The sequence below is a fragment of the Myotis yumanensis genome, unplaced genomic scaffold (assembly GCF_028538775.1).
Source record: "Myotis yumanensis isolate MYYU_CA2020_CCGP unplaced genomic scaffold, mMyoYum1.0.hap1 SCAF_1, whole genome shotgun sequence".
Taxonomy (NCBI): Eukaryota; Metazoa; Chordata; class Mammalia; order Chiroptera; family Vespertilionidae; genus Myotis; species Myotis yumanensis.
This window is the reverse complement of record NW_027223752.1, coordinates 163,242,298-163,257,033: the sequence shown is the minus strand read 5'-3', so window position 1 is coordinate 163,257,033 and position 14,736 is coordinate 163,242,298.

The window sequence follows — 14,736 nt, the reverse complement described above, 5'->3', positions numbered from 1 at the left end:
ACAACTCTCTCAGTGGGCCTGGGGCACTGCTGCAGGCTCCTCTTCTTGGGGATCTCATTTTAGCTGCTGATGCCCCACCTCTGGACATCTCCCTGGGGCACATCCTCTGTTTCTCATCTCCTCACTGATGCACACTCTCTGTGCTGCCTGGGCCTCAGGAACATGGACATGGAGCTCCCAGCTCCCTCCAAACCATCTAGTCATGTGGCACTTTATCTGACTTGCTTTTTATTATGGTCACCACCCTGAGACTTTGGCCTCGGCTTCTCAAAGAGAGGTCAGAGTAGAATCGAAGTGATAGGGGCCAGCTGATCCAGGGGTAGGGTAGGACTTTTCTCCTCAAGGCCAAATGTGAAAGTTAGGCAGATAGTCCAATCAGCATCCAATCCAATCAGCATCCACCTAGGGCAGCGGTTCTCAACCTGTGGGTCGCGACCCCTTTGGGGTCAAATGACCCTTTCACAGGGGTCGCCTAAGACCATCGGAAAACACATATATAATTACATATTGTTTTTGTGATTAATCACTATGCTTTATTTATGTTCAATTTGTAACAACGAAAATGCATCCTGCATATCAGATATTTACATTACAATTCATAACAGTAGCAAAATTACAGTTATGAAGTAGCAACGAAAATAATTTTATGGTTGGGGGTCACCACAACATGAGGACCTGTATTAAAGGGTCGCGGCATTAGGAAGGTTGAGAATCACTGATCTAGAGGAACGAGGGGCAAATTCAGAAGAGAGGAGGAGAGGGTCCTGGGAGGAATGGAGCATGGCCAAAGGATCTGTGGTGGGGCCTCCAACTTTCCCCTTGGGGGAGGGCACTTGTCCTGTGCCTCCCTCTCAGTCATAAAGTACAGGAGTGGTTCCCTTTTATGATGAGAGGCCTCACCTACAGAATGAAGTCCACCGAGTGTGGTGGGAGCTGAACAACCAGGTTGTTTTGAGAGTTTCCTGGCTCTTCTTGTTGGTCGTGTCCTCACTTCAGTTTCCACTGTTCTCACCAGGTGGATGGTTTATGAGGTCAGCCTCCAGGGTACCCCACCTGGGCCCATGTTCCTTAGTGGCTCAGTACCTTCAGTGTCTTTGAGTCCTCCACCCTCCTCCCCATCTATGCATTTAGAAAAGACCTAAGAGACATAAAAGTGGCCTGTCAGTAATTCCTGAGAGCTACTTTGATTCAATTAGGATTAAATGACCAACCAAACAAAGCCAAATTAGCAATAAATCTCACAATAAAAGCAGCCAAACAAGTATAACTCTCTTCTCAGACTTACTGCTTTTCTGGGGAAAGGGAAAAATTTTTTCTGATATGTTGGGGTTGGCGACTTCCCAAGTAGCTTGCCTTTGCTCATTCTCTGCCTCCCCTGTACTGTGGGCAGGTGCAGGGGTTTGGGCAGGAGGAACAGGGAGGGCAGGGGGAGGAGGGCAGAGCAGAAAGGAGCAAGTGCTGGTATGGCCCACCCACCTTTCAAATTTGATATTTAATGCTTTGAAATAAAATTAAGAAACAAATATTCAATAGGGTAACATTGCTGAGGGGCCAAGACCCTATGCTACAAATCTTTTGAAACCAAGATACATTTGATAATTGGCTCTGTAGACTCTGTTACTTAAGCCCTCCACACCTTCCGGTGGTGGTGATTATCTTCCCTGAAGGTGTGAAACTCACTAAGAGATGGGGGATGGGGTGGAGGGGGGCGCGTTTGCTCCAAGGGCCAAGCCCTTGACAGTTTAGCACTGTGATGAAATCTTTGCATTTAATTCAGGGAGAGGTGTGTGTGTGTGTGTGTGTGTGTGTGTGTGTGTGTAAACTGGTAGGTGTAGGAAGTGTGGAGAAAGCAGGAAGGTCTGGGGTGTGAGCTCGGTACCTGGATAAGTGATTTGAAAGAGGCAGAGGGCAGTTCCAGTTTAACCAGAGCTCACTTTGGAGATCATTCCTCCAGTGGTTTTAAACTTGCTCAGGCAAAGAGCACTGTGAATTAATACACAAGAAGCATCAGAAGGGGAGTGAGGACCCAGAAAGAGCTCAATAAGTATTAACTATTACTTATACAAATGGGTAAGATTTCATTTGAAGCATGGCTCCCACTGTTAAAGAAATTCTGAAAGCTTGTCCATCCAGTCCAACCCCCTCATTTTATAGGCCAGGACATAGTAACCCATCAAATGTAAGCATTTACCCAGGACTATACAACTGCTGAGGGAGGGACAAAAATGGGCATAGCAGAGAGGTCTCCTGGCTATGCGTCAGGACTTCCTCATGCTGCTCAGGACAGGGGGTCCTTAGGAACCGGACCCGAGGGCATTCCCAGTTGCTAAGGGAATTTCTCATCAGCCTCAAGCCCTTGAAGCAGGGAGAGTGTTCTGTTCATCCTTGGGGTTAGCACAAAACTAGCACATAACAGGCAGTTGAGAAACTGTTGAATGGATGATGACAGCTTGACCAAGGTCACATGGCTGGTTGAGGACTCAGAATTCCTGGGATGAATGAGCGGAGTGAAATTGGGGGGAAATGATGGAAGGCCCATGAGGAGCACTGTGTGGTAGAAAGGAGTGAGCAGGATGCTTGTAACGCTGGTGCCAGCAATCGCATGAATCTACTGCAAACCAAGAATCTTGAGGTCCAGTCCTGACTCTGACAGTGCTACTAACAGAAAACCCTGTGGCGTGTTCTATGTATGCATTTCTGCATTTGCACAAGGAAGAGATCAGATAGCCACATTCCTTGGAAATGGGAAGTTTGATGCATGTTTCTGATCGATAGGGAAGTGAATTTTATTTTGCAGAATTAATCAGGAGAAAAAGAACTTCACTACTGCCAAAGTTTTGTATTTCACTCTTTCACTCAGCCTCCATTTATTCATTATTATTCATCAGATTACTCTGTGATGTGACTCTACTTTGTGCCAGTGCCTGCCTGGCCCAAGGACATCAGGAGGGTTATGACAGTGTCTCCACTGTCAAGGAACTCATAGTGTAGGCACACATGTCATGAATGCATCCCGTGGGTGCTCAGAGGATGGGGCAACTGACTCTAAGGAGGAGCTGGGAAAGGCTCTCTGGAGGGGAACTAGTATTTGAGCTCCATTAAGTAAGTAAGAGCGAGAGCAGAGCATGCCCTGGGGTGGTGGGGAAGGGCTGTGTTCACTGCCAGCCCTCAGAGGCACAGAGCATTTAAGATGGAGGGGCAGGGTGAGCTCCCCAGAACTGGCACATGACGCCTGAGGAGGTTCCTGTGACAGACCATATATAGGAATTGTCCAATTACACCGCTGACATTGTGAGACAAGGAGAATGAGCCCTGCTTAGGGTCTGTCCCGTGGACTTGGCATTCCACTCTCCAACTTTTCCCCCCACCTCATGTTTCCTCGCCCAGACCCAAAGGCTTTGTGCCTGACTGAATTCTTGAGAGAGAGGGGATTAAAAGCCAGAATTGTGATTTTCTCTAATAAGATGCCAGCAGAAATCAACACTTGTGTGGTCTCTGTGTAACAAGGGGAATGCAAGGAGAGCCAGCCCTCCTCTTGCCTGCTGGAAGCTGGCAGGGTCTATCATCAGAGCAGCTACTTTGCTCCCGGAGTATGAGCAGCACCTGACCCCTAGACCTGGTGGGGCTGAAGGCTGTAGCAGCCTTGGCAGAGGGGAGGCTCTGGGAGAGAATACCCTGGGTGGGCACCGTGTTCATTCGAGAAAGAAAATGCAAGGTGTATAACATGTGAGGGCTGGGTGGGCTCTTCATGCTGCCCAGTAGGAAAAGGGGCCCCATGCTGCACCACGCCTCAACCCCTACCCTGATACCTATTACAAAATGAAATAGGGAGAGACATACTATGGCACCCCCTTCTCTCTTCCTCTTTCTCTCCACCGCCGCCCCCCCAACTCACCCCCTCATACACACATAAAATATATTTATGTTACTGGTCCAAAGTTTGTATGTCTGATGCCTTGAAAGGCCAAAACTCAAAACATCAAAGTCTGGAGTAAGGAAAGGCTTATTGATTGAGAAGACTCCAACTGAGAGGGTGGGAGCCCATCTTAAGGAGGTTTAGAGTTCAAACTTTTATCCTAAGGGAAGGGAAAATGGAAGGGGCCAGAGGCGATTGACCACCACAGACATTATGTGCCAGGAGGGTCTGAGGAAGATTGTATTAGTTTATGCGAGTCTAGAAGATTCCTGCAAATCTTTGATAAACAATAATTATTTTTGTACATACTTTCCTTATCTCCTCAGGGAAGACACTGTCTGGTAAGGGAGTGTTTTTTGTAAAACTTAAGCCTCACCCTGGCCGGTGTGACTCAGTTTGTTGAGCATCATCCCATGCATGGAGAGGTGGCCAGTTTGATTCCAAGTCAGGGCACATGCCAGTGTTGTGGGCTCCATCCCTAGTAGGGGGCATGCAAGAGGCTAGGAGGCAGCCAAGCAGTCTCTCTCTCTCTCTCTCCATCTCTCTCTAAAATCAATAAAAACATATATTTAAAAAAAAGATATAGAACATTAAAAAAACATACACAAGCCCGACCGGCGTGGCTCAGTGATTGAGCATCGACCTATGAACCAGGAAGTCACGGTTTGATTCCCGGTCAGGGTACATGCCTGGGTTGTGGACTCCATCCCCCGTGTGGGGATTGCAGGAGGCAGCCAATCAATGATTCTCTCTCATCATTGATGTTTCTATCTCTCCCTCTCCTTCCTTTTAGAAATCAGTAAAAATATATTTAAACACACATATAGCCCTAGCTAGTTTGGCTCAGTGGATAGAGCATCAGCCTGTGGACTGAAAGGTCCCAGGTTCCATTCCAGTCAAGTGCACATGCCTGGGTTGTAGGCTTGATCCCCAGTGGGGGGCGTGCAAGAGGCAGCCAATCAATGATTCTCTATCATCATTGATGTTTCTATCTCTCTCTCCCTCTGTCTTCCTCACTCAAATCAATAAAAAATATATTTAAAACACACACACACACACACACACAGACACACACCCTAAACCCTTAAGTCCCAAGCAGAACTCCTCTAATGATTAGCATGCTATATGCAGGACTGAGCAGAAGCTATTAACCTGGAGGCCATGTGAACAGACAGGCTTGAACAAGATGAAGTCAGAGAGGTCTAGCATTTCACTGAGCCACACACGTATATGAAGTGTACCTGGAGGAAGGCATTTCAAATGGCTCTTAGAGAAAATGTTATAGCTTGAGAAAACAAAATGACTATAAATACAAATATTTCGAATTGGTTTAGAAAACTTTGGTTCTAAAAGAAAGTCATTTCACTCTAAATGATACCAGCTTATATATAATATCCACAAGAAAGGGTAATGGGCTAGCACCCATGACAGGATTTATGTGTGTGACACAGGCAGTAACATGTGAAAGCAGATATCTGCCCTTTCTAATGGTGCATACGAACAGGATCAAGCTGGAGAGCCAAGCTCATGTATTGGGAGGAGAACTCCCACTAGAACTGAATAAAAAGATGTTAAAACTATGATAATAAGGAGGATCAAAGAAGGAGAAAAAACTCTGCTTTCTTTTCAAGGTGTCAGAAAATGGTCAGAAATGCTTTAAAAATGTGAAGAAAGCTCTTCTTAAAGAAGAAATAGGGGCTAAAGATCTTTCAAAGACATCTTCAAAAACACTGTCTCCATGTTTAGTGGTGAGCACAGACATTAAAAAGCACTGGTGAAAAAAAACCCACACAAAACAAAACAAAAAAACACTGCTGAAGAAACTGGAATAAAAATGGGAAAACTCTCAGGCTGTAGGATGCCCAGATGTCCCAAACCTGAGGTCAATGCCACAAAGACCATGGGGGTAGGGGGTTCTGCTGTCCTCATCTTCATTTATTTAATACTAGAGGCCCAATGCATGAAATTCTTGCAAGAGTAGGCCTTTCTTCCCCCGGCTGCCGGCACTGGCTTCCCTCTGGCACCTGGGACCCAGGCAGCCCTGGCTTTGTCCAGAAGAACATCTTGTCTAATTAGCATATTATGCTTTATTATTATAGATTTATTTATTTGTTTATTGTCTTTCTTTGTTCTCACTTTTAAATAAAGCTGTTGATCTAACTAAAAAACAAAATAGGGGAAAAAAACAAATAAAGAGATCTGTGTAGACAAAGATGAGGTTATCAAGAGAGAGAGAAGGGCAAGGGAGAAGCAGAGGGCAGCTTGTCACAGAATATTCTAGCAGATCATGGTAAACGAAAGTAAATACAGACTGACGAAGGTGATGCTGAAAGGATAAAACGATTTCCAAGGATTTTATAGAAATGTATTAAGAACTGTCTATGTACCAAGTACATTTACTGAGCTATCTAATTTAAAATTCAAAGCTGATTCCAATCAGTTATGTGCGCTGCCAAAGCTATGTGATTGGAGAGAGACAAGGCAGTGATTGAAATGCCACCTCCTCTGGCACATAGGTGGGCTCACCATTGACCCAGAGGCCCCTGCCCTTCTGCCAGATCAGACAGGTCTCTGCCCTGTGCCAGGGCACCAACAGGCATTTTGACTGTGCTTTGTCACCATGTGTTCACAGGGAGGTTGTGACCTTGTGGTGGAAGCCTTGCTGCCAGCTCTCAGCAGGTCTCCAAGGGTGGCTTGAACTGTGCTTTGACTGTCTTCAATGGTGTACGAAGCACAGTTGAATGTCAGACACTGAGAGGCGCTACAGCGCAGTGCAGAAGGATGGGGCTCTGTAGCAAGGTGAACCAAGATGCAAATTCCTGGCTCTTCCGTGAACCAGTTTTGAGATATCTCTAAGCCTCAGTTGCTTCATCTGTAACATAGAAGTAAACAGTGAAGACAAGATGAGGTCATGCCTCAAGAAGCAGCTCATGATATTCATATCAGCCCTCTCCCTCAGGTAAATGGGGCAGCGGAAGCATGGGCCTGGCTCACCCAGGTTAGGCAATGAGGTGATGTCAGCCTGGAATGGATAGCCCAGTCAAAGAAGGCTGGTGGTAACCAATGTTATTGCAACCCTGATGCAAGAGCGATTCTGAAATCTCATGACTAAGGGCGGCAGGAATACCAGGGGCCATGTTGTATTGGGCACAGAGCTGTGCTGTGACCAGGGGACTTCTGAGAATAGTAGGAACACACCACCTCACTTGTTCACCATGAACCAGTTATGAGGCTTCAGAGCAGGAAAGAGTGACTTCCCAAAGGAAGGAAACAGGGTGAAAAGCCAGTTCTGCTTCTAAGAAACTCAGTTGGCTGGACGAGATTATGGACAAGAGAGAGAAGGCCCACTGTCGTCGCACAGAAGAGACTCTTAGGGCCTTATTATAAGGGAGGATGAAAGAGGAGACAGCCCTAACTGGTTTGGCTCAGTGGATAGAGCGTTGACCTGCGGACTGAAAGGTCCCAGGTTCGATTCCGGCCAAGGGCATGTACCTTGGTTGCGGGCACATCCCCAGTGGGAGTTGTGCAAGAGGCAGCTGATTGATGTTTCTCTCTCACCGATGTTTCTGGCTCTCAATCCCTCTCCCTTCCTCTCTGTAAAAAATCAATAAAATATATTTAAAGAAAAAAAAAGAAAGAAAGAGGAGACACAGCAAATCATGTCAATGGGACTTCAAATCTCTGGGCCAGCAGATGCAAGCGCACTTCTTAGAGTGTAGAAGAGTTAAGAGAAGAAGTGGTTATATGAGGAGCCTATTGTAAAAAAAAAGGCAGACATTAGCCTGGCTGGCATGGTTCAGTAGTTGAGTGTTGACCTATGAACAGGAAGTCACTGTTTGATTTCTGGTCAGGACAACGTGCCTGGGTTGTGGGCTTGATCCCCAGTGTGGGACGTGCAGGAGATAGCTGATCAATGATTCTCTCTCATCATTGATATTTCTATCTCTCTCTCCTTCTTCCTTCCTCTCTGGTATCATTTTTTTTTTTAAAGGGCAGAAATTAGAGTTAGGAGGTGAAGAGTACAGGCCAGCTGGATTTGTAAGAAAGTGGTATACAGCCAGTGGTTGGGAAAATTTCACTGGTGGATAAAAATTGCAAATATGCACATGCCTTTTTACAGCTAAATATCTATCTAACATCAAGGTGATCCAAGAAGAGACCTGAAGAACTACTTGTGGCTTACAGTCTTTGGCAGTGAGACGTTCAAGAGATCCAGAGCAGTGGTGCTCAAGCCCTGGGTAACAACAGGGGTGGGTTGGTTACAAGAACTACAAACATCTGGTTAGGAGCAGGAAAATAAGTAATTCATAGAACTGTCAGTCTATGATAAATGCAAAGTCACACAGTCACATATTTGTCTTCCAACTTCCCTTCTAAGGGGCCAGTTCCTTCTCTCCCCTCCTCAGTTTTCTGGTCACTGAAATGGGTTAACTGTACCTGCTGTCACTGCAGCTGGCCACAGGAATTGGAGGAAAGGGTAATCTACACTAATAAAAGAGAAACATGGTAATTAGCGTACGATCGCTACCCTTCCTATTGGCTAATCAACATATCCTTATGCAAATTAACTGTCAGTCAAGATGGCGGCCAGCAGCCAGGCAGCTGGAAGCGAACATGAGGCTTGCTTGCTCCAGTGACGGCGGACTCCAACATTCCCCGCCTGACTTGCCAGCCTCTGAGCTGGCAGTTTGAAACATTCTAACAAATATAGAAGCTAAATAAAACCCCAGAAACCAGCTTTCAGCCAGCTGGGATCTCAGAGCTGGAGTTATACATTGTTTCGATTATAGAATGCAGAAGCCTCAGAGCTAGAGCCAGAGCTAAAGCTGGCCCAGAATAAAACAAAAAAAAAAGAAAAGAAAAAAAGGAGTGGTTGGGAGCTTCAGTCAACAACCGCCAGCCTGAAAGCAGCCCTCAGCCCCTCACCCAGACTGGCCAGGCACCCCAGTGGGGACCCCCACCCTGAAGGGTGTGTGACCAGCTGCAAACAGCCATCATCCCCTCATCCAGGCTGGCCAGGAACCCCAGTGGGGACCCCCACCCTGATCCAGGACACCCTTCAGGGCAAACCAGCCGACCCCCACGTGTGCACCAGGCCTCTATCCTATATAGTAAAAGGGTAATATGCCTCCCAGCACCGGGATCAGTGGAGCCGAGAGGCCTCCTGGCACCAGATCAGCATGACAGGGGGCAGCGCCCAAACCCCCTGATCGCCCTGCGACTCTGTGTGTGACAGAGTGCGGCGTCCCAACCCCCTAATCGGCCCTGCTCTGTGACAGGGTGCGGTGCCCCAACACCCCCCCCCCCCCCCACAGGCCCTGCTCTGTGTGTGACAGGGTAGAGCCATAACCTCCCCATCAGCTCTGCCCTGAGTGTGACAGTGACGGCGCCCCAACCCCCTGATTGGCCCTGCTCTGTGGGTGATAGAGGGCAGGGCCCCAACCCCCCCCCCCCCCCCCCCCAAGAGCCCTGCTCTGTGTGTGATGGGGTAGAGCCATAACCTCCCCATTGGCCCTGCCCTGAGTGTGACAGTGGCGGCGCCCCAACCCCCTGATCCGCCCTCCTCTGTGTATGACAGGGGGCGGTGCCCCAACCCCCCAATCGGCCCTACCCTGAGCGTGACTGAGGGTGGCATCGCAACCTCCCAATCCGCCCTGCTCTGTGCATGACAGGGGGCGATGCCCCAACTCCCCAATCAGCCCTGCTCTGAGCCCGACCAGGGGCTGCACCTAGGGATTGGGCCTGCCCTCTGCCACCCAGGAGCAGGCCTAAGCCAGCAAGTCGTTATCTCCTGAGGGGTCCCAGACTGTGAGAGGGAACAGGCCGGGCTGAGGGACCCCCCCTCCCCCCCAAGTGCACATATTTTTGTGCACTGGGCCTCTAGTCTATAATAATAAAAGCGTAATATGCTAATTAGACCAGATGTCCTTTTAGATGTCCTTCCATCCTTCTGGATGAAGCCAGGGCTTCGAGGGAAGCCTGGGCCCCGGGTGCCTGACGGCAGCCGGGGGAAGGAAGGCCTACTCTTGCATGAATTTTGTGCTTCGGGACTCTAGTTAATAAATAAATGTCAAGCACTGTTCACAAGAGATGAAGGAGTACTTAGCAGGAAAGCACATTTCTTCTCTTCAACCTAAGCATTTGACAGTCAGAAGATCCAAGGACCAAAGAAAGGGCTGGGGTCCTCACAGACCACTGGCATACTGCCTCAAGCCCGCAGAGAGGGACAGCTGCTCCGGGGAGTCAGTAATCGTGTGAAGGTGCTGGACCCAGGCTCCCCACCCTGGAAGCAAGGGCACCTGGCATGCAGACACACTTGTCCTGCTCCTGAGTCAGGAGCACTGTGCTCAGCCGGATTGAGTTCACGTGCACTGGTGTGGAGGCATCCTGGCCACCACGTGAGAGGTGGGCCTGGAATTACACAGCAGAGGGTTGGTCTTGACTCTGCTATCACCCTAGTTGTGTGACTTGGTCAGTTTCCTTGATCCCTTGAGGCTTCATCTGTGACATGGAGAGTGGCAACACCAGCCCTTACCAAGTCAAGGGAGAACAACCAGACCCCTTCTTCTCTCCCGCCCTCCCCTGAGCACAGCACCCCCCCACCGGCCCCCAGGGCTCCAGCCTAGGTTCCTAGAAGGACAGGCACAGCTCCCCAAGCAGTGAGTGTCCAGCAACCCCTCTGCTGAGCGGGACTCCTTCGCAGGGACAGGTGTCTCTGGGGAAATAGCTCCAGCTGAGGCAGCAGGGGCTGTCTGTGCTGGTCCAGTTCTCTCCCTGGACCTGGCACATTGAGGACCCTCTCCTAAAGGGCAACTGAGCCTTTCTGGGGGTCACCAGGAGCCACTCCTTCCTCAAGTAATGGGGCAGCAGTACATCACCGTGGCCCTGCCCAGGTTAGGCAATGAGCTTGCCAAGCTGGAGCAGAGCTGGTCCTGCTCTACCAGTTCAAGGTTCTGACCTGGTTTAAGTCAGTGGCCTATCTCTGGCAGCCATGTTCCCAAGGACAAGCACAGGCAGGACCGAGTGCCAGTCCTCATCCTCGGTTTTGTTAGGCCCTTGGTTTTGTTAGTTACTGTCTTTCCTCCCTGGCCCTATGTCAGATCCAAAGGTCATGACCTTCTTCCTTGCACCAGCTGTGTTAAGAAGAGCCTTGTGTCAGCTGGTCTAGGGTCCACTAGCTCCTGCGGGGAGGAGGGGAAACCCAAGAAGGTTAAAGGAATGGTGAGGGTGGGAAAATCGACCCCTGGCCTCTGTGTGCTGCGTCATAGGCTACAAAGCAGCCCCACCAATGATTTTCCACTTGATGCTCACACAGTCCTGCAAGGCACAAGGGTTAGGTATTCTTCACCTCTTCTACAGGCGATGAAACCAAAGTGAACTGTAGATTCTTCAAACCACCAAAGCTGTTAAGGGCCGGCCCTGCTTAGACCCATGTCCTCCCGGCCTGGCTGCAGCGACCTGCTGTTTCTAGGGACCAGGTTCTCTCAAGGCCAGAGCAGCTCCCTTCTTGGCCTCCTGTGCCACCTCCCGCTCTTCCTTCCCAGCCCCCTACTCTCTCCCCTGGGGGCAGGGCCCATTTGAACAATTGAAGATGTGAAAGAATCTTCCCCCAGGGTCTGCAGTGATGAGCAAAGGAACTTTGTGAGGAAAATAAACTTCTGCTCTCAGTTTCCCAGGGTTGTTTTTTGATTTGCGCTCTTTTGAAAACTGCTTTATCTCTGAGGCCTACGCCTTCCCCAGAATTTCACCTATGTCCCCAACCACACGGCCCTGTCCTAAGGAGGCTTCAAATACGTCATGTCAACCGCCAAACAGGCCATCATAGTGTGGCTTCACACCAGGAAGTTTGTCCTCGCCATTGTCGACATGTTGACAGGTGTCAGATATAGAAACGCTTGTATTTTCGTAGGCCATGCATGTGGTGCCTGGTCCTAGGAAATGTGACACACAATATTACAGTTCAACTGCATCACCATGGCTGAGGACCACCCACCAGCTCAGGCCCGGACAGTCTGGGAACCGGCCAGCAGTTTTCCTCAAAGCGAGCATACCTGCTTCTTTAACATGGATACATCCAAAGACACCAAATTTGCAACTTAAAAAACAGATTAAAGAGCTTATCCCACCCTGGTAAGATTGAGAAGCTGAGAAGACAGTCCCTCAGGTAGATCTAAAATGAACCCTGCTGAACCCCTCCTGGTCTGGACCACTTGATCCCCAGGCCCTGCAGCGAACGAATGCCCAGCCCACAGCGGGGTCTCACCACATCGCCGAGAATGCAGTCACGATGTAGTCGCGGGATTTAATTCTCCCAAAGACAGTGCTTCTCTGGGCAAGAGCTCTGGAATGGAAACCCAGTACAGTGGGGCCTTGACTTCCGAGTGCCCCACTAACGAGTTTTTCGAGATATGGGCCGTCTCTCGGCCAATTTTTTGCTTTGAGTTGCGAGCTAAAATTCGGGTTACAAGCCAGCTTCAGATACCCCACCGCTAGTTGGCGCAGCGAACGTCACAGTGAATGCCACAACATCAGCCCAGCATCACATGTCTCACTAGTTCACTTTATGATTTGACATACAAGTAATTTGAGTTACAAGCTCTGTTACGGAACAAATTAAACTCATAAGTCAAGGCCCCACTGTATTTTAAACTTCCTTCAGCTACGTGTGCTTATCTGGATTCCCTTCTTTTAAAAATGGAAGTTATCTGAGGACTGGGATTGTGAAGAAATGGGTCCTTATCAAAATAAGAGGTATTGAACAAAATAAAGGTTTTTTTTAAAAAGATGTCACCCACAACCCTTTCTTGCTCACACACACACAGACACACACACACACACACACACACACTGACCATATCAGACTTTTTAAATCTTTTTCCCTTCTTTTTCCCCTTCTTCTTCTTCTTCTTCTTCTTCTTCTTCTTCTTCTTCTTCTTCTTCTTCTTCTTCTTCTTCTTCTTCGAGATAGAGAGAGAAAGAGAGGGAGGAGGAGAGAGAAAAAGAGAGACATCGATGTGAGAGAGACACATCAATTGGTTGTCTTCCCATAGGCACCCTGACTGGGGCCGAGGATTGAAGCTACAACCCAGATACATGCCCTGGACTGGGAGTCAAACTTGTGACTCTTTGGTGAGAGGACTGAAACTCTAACCATTTAGTCACACTGTCCAGGGCATCTTTTCCTTTTTTAGTTTCCTGCTTTCCAACATATCAGTACCTCCCCAACCCATGTTAATGACCTAGATTTTTGTTCATGTGCATATAATCCTCTTATTAGTTTCAATACACAGCATACTGCCAGATTACTTAGAAAAAGGTTGCCATGTACATTTGACTGTTTCACCAGAGAGAGAGAGAGAGAGAGAGAGAGAGAGAAGAAGAAGAAGAAGAAGAAGAAGAAGAAGAAGAAGAAGAAGAAGGAGAAGAAGAAGAAGAAGAAGAAGAAGAAGAAGAAGAAGAAGAAGAAAAGAGAAGAGAGGAAAAAGGACACAGATGTGGCAGATACTGTCAGGTTCTATGTGGTTGCTGCCTGGACACGTGGGAAACATGCTGCTTACCTACAGGACACCTGACCTGCCTTGTGTGGTCATTTACACAGTGAGGAAAGCGTGTTTGTATAGAGACCCCCTGACCCTCACGCCTGGCTCTCCTTAGGGCAAAAGGGAGGGTAGCTTTCTGGGGAGAAGGGTGAGGGGGTGGATGGTGGAAAAGGCGTCTGAAGTTCTCCAAGCAAACCTCAGGCAGTAGGAAGATAGGCCTGTGGCCCAGCTGTGTGTGCGTTGTGCCATAACGCACTCTTTCTGAGCAGGGCACTGGACACGAGGGTGTGTCACAGGCCCTCCTTTCGTTGGCAGCAGTATCTGGGGTTTGCTCCCTTCCTTTACGTCTTTCTTACCCGGTGGCTGGAACTAGCAATGGTGGGAGCAGAGATGAGAGGGAGAGAGGCTGGTACAGGGTGTCTGTGGGAATCCTGCTCTGACTCACACTCGGGCGTACGGCAATCTTGGAGCTTTAGGATTGGTCCCAAATTCAGAAATATATTAACAGCATCAAGTACCACCCACGGAGCAACTGATTTATTACTGTTTTTAGACTAAACTTGCTGATTTACAACTTTGGGTTCTGCCTCAAGTTATGTCAATAATAGCTGTGCAATGAAGCTTCAGACCAATGGAAGCCCAACAGCTGACCAGGCTACACAGGCGGGAAGGATCCATTGGAAAATTAGCAGCAAGCTGGGGCTGTCCAGTGCCTGGCGGACCTACCTGCATAAAGTCCCCATGGGCAGTGCTACATAATGACAAGACTGCTGTCATACTGGGAATTTCTAACCACGGGGATTATATTCCACCCACCTTGTTTAAAATGGCAAGGAATAAAACATAATGTACACCCTTAGAGAGATTTCCACTGAAGGTGGTTGAAGTTAAAATGCTCGGTGGTTACAGGGGTCATTTTCAGTTATCTGGAAAAACCCTTGGCTCAAAGCACTTCTTACAGAAAGTGCAAGACAACCAGCGCATTGTCATTGGGGCCGGGCCTGTGTGTGAACTGTGAGTAGGCCCTGGGTCTGGGACAGAGAGTAGTGCGTGTCCTGCCAAGTTCCCAGGTGTGTCATTGACCAAACAAGAGGGGGAAGGACTGTTCTTGCCAACCGCCCCAACAAGTCTGGGCAAATTGTGGGCACTGAACACACAGCAACTCATTCTGAGGGCAGAGCAATCAAACACACGATCCCCGTAACACAGACACGTGATGTGTCTCTTTGAACACAATCTCCATGAGAGTCAGGCCTCGGCGCTTTCCCAGGTGACCCCCTG